The sequence below is a fragment of the Hylaeus volcanicus genome, chromosome 6 (assembly GCF_026283585.1).
Source record: "Hylaeus volcanicus isolate JK05 chromosome 6, UHH_iyHylVolc1.0_haploid, whole genome shotgun sequence".
NCBI classification, from domain to species: Eukaryota; Metazoa; Arthropoda; class Insecta; order Hymenoptera; family Colletidae; genus Hylaeus; species Hylaeus volcanicus.
The window spans coordinates 1273122-1279914 of record NC_071981.1 but is presented as its reverse complement, the minus strand read 5'-3'; the positions used below and the strand labels follow the sequence as shown (position 1 = coordinate 1279914).

Sequence of the window (6793 nt, the reverse complement as noted above, 5' to 3'; positions counted from 1 at the left end):
GTACTCTCTATGCCTACTGAAGAAATTTATTTAAATTAAATGGTTGATTTGATGTTTCCAAGTGTATGTTGTATATACAGTCAGTGTAATAAGTATTCGTACAAGAATCAATTCAAAATAAAGCTTTATAGTTTTATTTTATTAATAAATGTTAGAGGAAGAAGATTTCGCGTAAATTACAATTTATTATTTTTAATGTTATCCTCTTATTCCCTTTCTTATTAGTTTAATTTTAAATTAGTTGTACTTCTTACGCTGACTGTTCATGTAGAAGCTTATTCATATACATGTTTACAATGAAAAATTCACATGATAATATCAAAACTATTATTTAATTTAGTCAAACTTCTTCAATAGACACAGAGCTTACGAATATTTATGAGATTGACTGTATATAATAAATGATTGCACAGAGCCAAAGTGCATGTCTAAATTATTCACGATCTATTCGCAGAGGAAACAATACGCTTGGTTGTAACATGAAACCTATTCTCACTACTCATTCATTTTTAAACGTCCAAAGTATAATACTACCCCTTTCATATACCTGGATTTGTACGATACAACAGATAGAATAATATCGCATCACTAGGCAATGAAGAATCAGTGAATAAATAAAATATAAGAGCATGTATTTGGCATTGATTCTTCATACAGGTTTTTCTATAATAAATATTGATCGATTACTGCATAATACTATTGGAAACGTATAGAAAGTTAAGTAGCGGATTTAATCAGGACCAATCAGTAATTAACTTTCTTTTTAATTTTCACTTGGTCATAAATGAAGAGGACTCGAGCATAAGGTGTACGGTTTTTGTTTAATAAAGCAAACTGTGCATGCAACTGACGGCATTTCCTGCTTGCTTGATAATCATAATTAATTGTACCGAACGCATGTTTTATAAATGAAACAGATGCATAATTAAATGGATTCCTGGAACAATGTTGTAAGTTAGATTAGACAAAATTTCCAGGCTGCACGGGATTAATTTGTTTATGTAATATAGAAACGAGCTTGTAATATGCAACAATGTTTACAAATTACAGGAGAAAATCGATACTGATATCGATGTTATTAACTTACTTCGCGTGAAATTAGAAATTAATTATGTTTTACTAATGTACTAAAATTGCACTAGAAGTTTATTTACAAGGAACCACGGCAAATTAGGTAAAAAAAGGAAGATGCAGATAATAAGTATGTACTTGATATTATTAAATGTGTCACGTGAAATTAGGAATAAATTATGTTGTTCTAGTGTAGTATAATTGCACTACAAATTTATTTACAGAGAGTGACACAAATGAGGTAAAACAAAAGTATATTATACGACCAACATGAATAAATATGAAAGATAGAGATCTCTTTTTAAAGCAGACTCAATAATACACAAATGGAGAAATCTTCCGACTAACAAAAATTAGAAATCAACAGACCCAGAATTCCATACTCTCGCCTTACTCACAGCTGAGTAGATCTAAAAGATAGAGATTTCTTTTTTTATTTAAACCAGACTCAATAATACACGAATGAACAAATCTTCCAACAAACGTAAAATTATAAGCCAAGAAACCTAGAACTGTACACTCTCACCCTACTCAGCATTGAGTAGATCCAAAGGATTCCACTTTAAATCAGACTTAATAATACTTCACTTAAGAAATCCTCCACCAAACGCAAAATTCTTACCCAAGAAACCCAGAACTGCACACTATCACTTTACTCAGCATTAAGTAGATCCACACAATTCCTCTTTGAACCAGACTCAATAATACCTCACTCAACAAATCCTCAACCAAACGCAAAATTCTAAACTAAGAAACCCAGAACTGCATACTATCACCCTACCCGCTCAAGTTTATGCATAAAATCAAATCGATATGAATTCGATGCGCGCGGTATCCGTACCCTGGCTCCCACCCTCGCGAAGTAACAAGCCTCCTGAAAAGAGAATAGCGAAAGAAGCTAAATACTGAATGAAACAGGTTCTCGACGTCATAAAAGAAGAGCTGAAAATCCGACGAGCGTAGGGTGACTAGCCCCCGGTCTCCGCCACTGTTTCCACCCCGTGGCCGAGTTGGGGGTGGTGGACACGGCGCCGCGCGGCGCGGGGGTGACGATTTCGCTTCGGCCCGAGTCGTCGCGACGCTAGCGCCGCGCCGGAGGCTCCAGTCTGAGCCCAGCATCACTCGTGGTGGTTTCGCGCGCGCATACCCCGCCAAGGTGCGACTAACTTTTCGAGAAACGACGAAAGAATCCGTTCCTTTGAACACGCGTCTCCATCCCTCGCGACGTCTTTGAACGATCCACGGAAAAAGTGTCGTCTGTTGCTGTCAGTTCCATCGCGACGTCGTGATGCGAACACGGGACCGTCCGGCGAACGCGTGCACCGACAGCGTGCGAGGATTCTCGATGACGTGAAAGGTTGGAAAAACAATGGGAAACTCTGGCGAACACCGTCGAACATCATCGAGGAAAGGATCGCGATCGCGTTCACCGACCCACTGGCACGCGTTCACCCTGGAAAGCCTCGAAGCGTGCAACGGGACCTTCCTTCAAAACGAAAACTCGCTGGCCACCGTTCCTCTGTAAACAGGATTCCCAGCCCGCGGCTCTGTTTACCAAGTCCTTTTACCGGTGAATCGTCGCTCGAAAGACTCCGAAAGAATCGCGTCTCCTTTGTGTCGTCGCGTTCTCTTAGTTCTCGATTGAAAGACACCAAAGGTGTTTCTCCTCGCGCGGTGCACCGTGCCTCTTCACGATCGTTTCTGCCCGAGAGACTCCACCGGAAGCGTTATAGCTCTTGTGTGAACGTGGATCTCGAGGATCTCGGGCGATTGAAAGACTTCGAGAGGTGTTTCTCGATTTCGGGAACTGTGTTCTTTAGGAATCATGCTTGTTTGAAAGACAAGCTCGTCAGGACCGCGTTTTTCCTCTGTGTTGCGCAGTGTTCCTCGCGGACAAAGGACTCTCTTTAATACATTCCAGCGGGAAAGTGTTTTCCTTGTGTCGCACGGCGTGTTCTCCAGGATCTAGGTCGATCTAGGTCGTTTTTCTTCTCTCCTTGGAACCGGAAGAGGGCCCAGCAGGTTTGCCAGAGAGGTGTTTACTCCTTTGTGTTCCTCAAGAACCACTCTTTCCCTGACACCGTGTCCCAAAATCGAAAAATTCCGGTAACCAGAAAGGTTCTCCCTTGTGTCGTGTACCTACGAGACAGCGATCAGTGTCGCCGATCGAAAAGGTGATCCTCTTTCTGTGAAACGTAAACGTCACCGCGATCCTCCCGCGACAGTGTGTGCCGTGCATCGGAAAGTACTCGGAGCCGATGGGAGGCTGCATACGTCGGATCGCAGGGATGATCAGTGCCTGGAGAACACTCGACGCGCTCGGTTGCTGAATTTCCAGCGAATACCTCGTCCCATCGAGCCAGTACCCGACGAACATCGCCGCGTAATCGCGGCAGGAACGTGCGACGCGGTGTTCCAGGCCTCCGGAGTTGGGCGCATCATGCTCCGCTGCTCGAAAGCGCCACTCGAACCTTGAGATCCGCGGTATCGATCCGCCGATCGCCGATAAATACACTGGTCAAGCTTGTGCGTGACAGGTGCGCGTAAAAACGCGTCGAGAAGGAACAAAGAAATTGCGACTGTTGAGCAGGGAAGAAATTGCACTGCCATTGATCAACGATAATTGCAAGGAGTCGAGGATTTTTAGTTACACTTTTGGGGACGCAGCAGGTTCTGCATAATACTAGCATTGATTAATTGTTGTAAGGCCGGGAGGAGAGAACGAGGCAGAGGACAGTGGAACGGAGTTAAGGATTTGTCATAAAGCAGGAGGTGAAAGGCTCAGGACACTGGGACAGGATTAGGAATTTTGAATCCTGGTTTTTAAATCAGGTTCTGTTTCAATTAAATAATTGTTACGAGGCCTGAAGGACAGTGGAACGGAGTTGAAGATTTTGAGTTCCACTTTTGGAGACACTTTATAGGTCCTGATACTAATTGTTTGTCATAAGCAGGAAGAGAGAAGGATCAGGACAGTGGGACAGAGTTAGGAATTTTGAATCCTACTTTTCAAAACTGTAGATTCTGCATGCCGCCATTAATTAATTGCCATTAGACTAGTGTGAGGAGAAAGAGGATAGTGGAACACAGTTTTTGAGTTTCACTTTTGAAGACACTGACACGAAACACTAGAAGACAGTTAATGACGTCGAATCGCACTTTTGTATCCCAAAATAATTACCAACTATTAATTCTCACGAAGGAAAGAAGAGAAGAAGCATAAAGGATAAGAAATTCCGCGTTTGAAGCCAGATTCCGCATATCGGTGAATATTTAACAGCGATTACATTGGCAAGGACAGCCAGGTGGAGAAAAAGGAACACAGGGGAACGAAATTAAAGCGCGCGAGTCGCTCGCCGAGGCGCGAATGATTTGTAGGTCGGATATTTCGAAAATTGCGGCCGCCGGCTGCCAGAGGAAGTTTCCGAGAGCGATTCCAAGAGGGACGGGATCGATCGGGGAATCGAACGTGGTCTTTCCGTTTCCCTCTTCCAGTCTGTGCCCTCACACGCGGGCCCTCGTCGCGAGCGAGCAGTAATTACACGCCGTGTCGAGAAGTTACTGCCGTCGACCCTCCTACCTTGGTGCACGTGAGGCTCTCGGAAGTGTACAGTTCTTAAAATCTGCATTTTATAATATCTCACTTCTCGGTATAAATACACTACGTGGTTCAAACCGTAGGAGAGCGAGGAAAAATAGGAGGCGGAAAGTAAAAGGAGGAGGTATTTAAAATTCAATCGAGGTGGGTGCAATTATGATATAAGGCAGGTTTGGTGCGAAAAAAAATTGTTTGAATAGATTCATTAGTCATTTGGTGGAGCATGCAGTGATTTTAAACACCTTTATTGAGATATTGAATCTTGGGGATCTCTTCGAATGTTGATGCAGGGGAAGATTGAATAATTATATTCAAAAGATTTGGAGATATCAAGGCAGGTCCTGGAAACCTTCATCTGAATATTAAGTATTAAGGATATTAAGGATCCTGCTCCAAGTCTTCGAATACGAATTCTGATCCAAGAAAAAATTTAGAAATATCAAGGCAATTATATTTTGCCGAGGATGCAGTGATGTAAAAAGTCCTAGAAACCTTCATCTGAATATTAAATATTAAGGATATTAAGAATCTCAAATTCGATAGGGGTGCGAAAGTACAATCCTGCTCCAAGTCTTCGAGTACGAACTCTGATCCGAGAAAAAATTTGGAGATATCAGGGCAGTGAAAGAGTACAGGTCCTGGAAATCTTCATCTGAATATTAATTGTCAAGGATATTAAGGATCACAAATTCGATAGGGATGCGAAATCCTGCTCCAAGTGCTCGAGTACGAACTCTCCAATAAAAAATTTGCGCGAACGTGTCGAAGTCAATTGCAGATACGCCCCGGCAGTGCACTTTACTTCTCTAAGAATATATGCAGCGGTGTGAAGAGGGTATTCAAGCACTTCCACCGGGATATTGAATTTCGAGGAATCGAGTGTCACGATTCGTTTGCCAACGAAGGTTCCTTCGTAGTCGCGTGAGATATACATCTTCGTCCGAGTTCCGGGTCGACAGAACGGTCCCGCGGAACCGGAACGGGCTGTGAAAGTGCGTGCAGATTACGCGACATAGACGAGATCGATCGGCCGCGAGGAGTGGCCGCCGAGAGTTCCTCGGGAGTGATAAATAAAAGGTGCGCCCTGTCGAGGACGAAGAATCGTAACCGGGAGTGAAACCGAGCCTGGGTGCTCGCCGTTTTCCGATCCATCCGCGAGAACTACTCGTTTCGTATTTCATTGTCTTCCCTCCCGCGCAAGCCAGTGTTTCGCGTCAAAGGCGATTCACGCCGCTCCCGATTCCGCGTTTGCACGGCCGCAAGACAGAAAAAACCCGATCTACGCGAAGGTGAGTTTCTAGAGTTTTGCGGTCCTTTCCGTGGTGTCTTCGGTTTTTTCCAAGCAACGATTCTTTCGTCGACGATCGGTCTATGCGTCGATACGATTTACTTCTTCAATTATGCAGGCTGTTTAACACGGTGTCTGCTGAGCTAAAACTCGTGAAAATTTCGGTAGAGTGAAAAGTTTGTCTCGAGACTATCGAAGATTAGATGAATCAACATCTGTTGTAATATGTAGATTTCTTAACGTCGCCAAACTCACAAATTCTGTCTAGATTAATTTTCATTATCGTCTCACCTTTGAAGTTACGGCATCTTCCGCCTCGAGATAAGCAACTCGCCGGTTTGAACCAAGTTGCTCATTTCGAGACAAAACTGTAACTCCTTTAGTTTCTCGATAGAAAGGCCTGGGTGACATGGCGACCAACGCGTTAAGTGGTTAGGTCTAGTCAGGTATTTTAAATAATTTTGTTTGCAATAGTTTAATATATTTCATAAAATAAATAATCCTAAGTTATTATACAATGTTTCAACTATATTCGGGAAAATTTTCGAAACGAAATATTCATTGTAGATAGAGTTACCGCCATATTTGTTGAACCTTGTTCCACAAGTAGTAGAATTAGAATTCGAAATGAAAAACAAATATTATTAAATAGGTATGCGCAAGAAAAGAAATTCCATGACAAAAATGAAAACAATAAAATAAAATTTCAAGGAGAAAAGTTAAAATTATCTGAAGAAGAAAGAATTAGGATTTCGATTAATACAAAAACTAAACCTAAAAACTAAAAATGAAACTAAAAATAAAAGTAATATTTTCACATAAAATGGACGTATAGT

General features: G+C 42.3%; 1 protein-coding gene across 3 annotated transcripts in view; it reads left to right on the top strand.

Annotated features, from left to right (window-relative positions):
• Positions 1-2184: 2184 nt before the first annotated feature.
• Positions 2185-6793, top strand: part of LOC128877866 (zwei Ig domain protein zig-8-like) — a 458647-nt gene continuing 454038 nt past the window's right edge. For all 3 annotated transcript variants that reach the window (XM_054125478.1, XM_054125477.1, XM_054125480.1), the window contains exon 1: positions 2185-5958. The gene's annotated coding sequence lies outside the window, so the exon portion shown is untranslated. The remainder of the gene's footprint in view (positions 5959-6793) is intronic.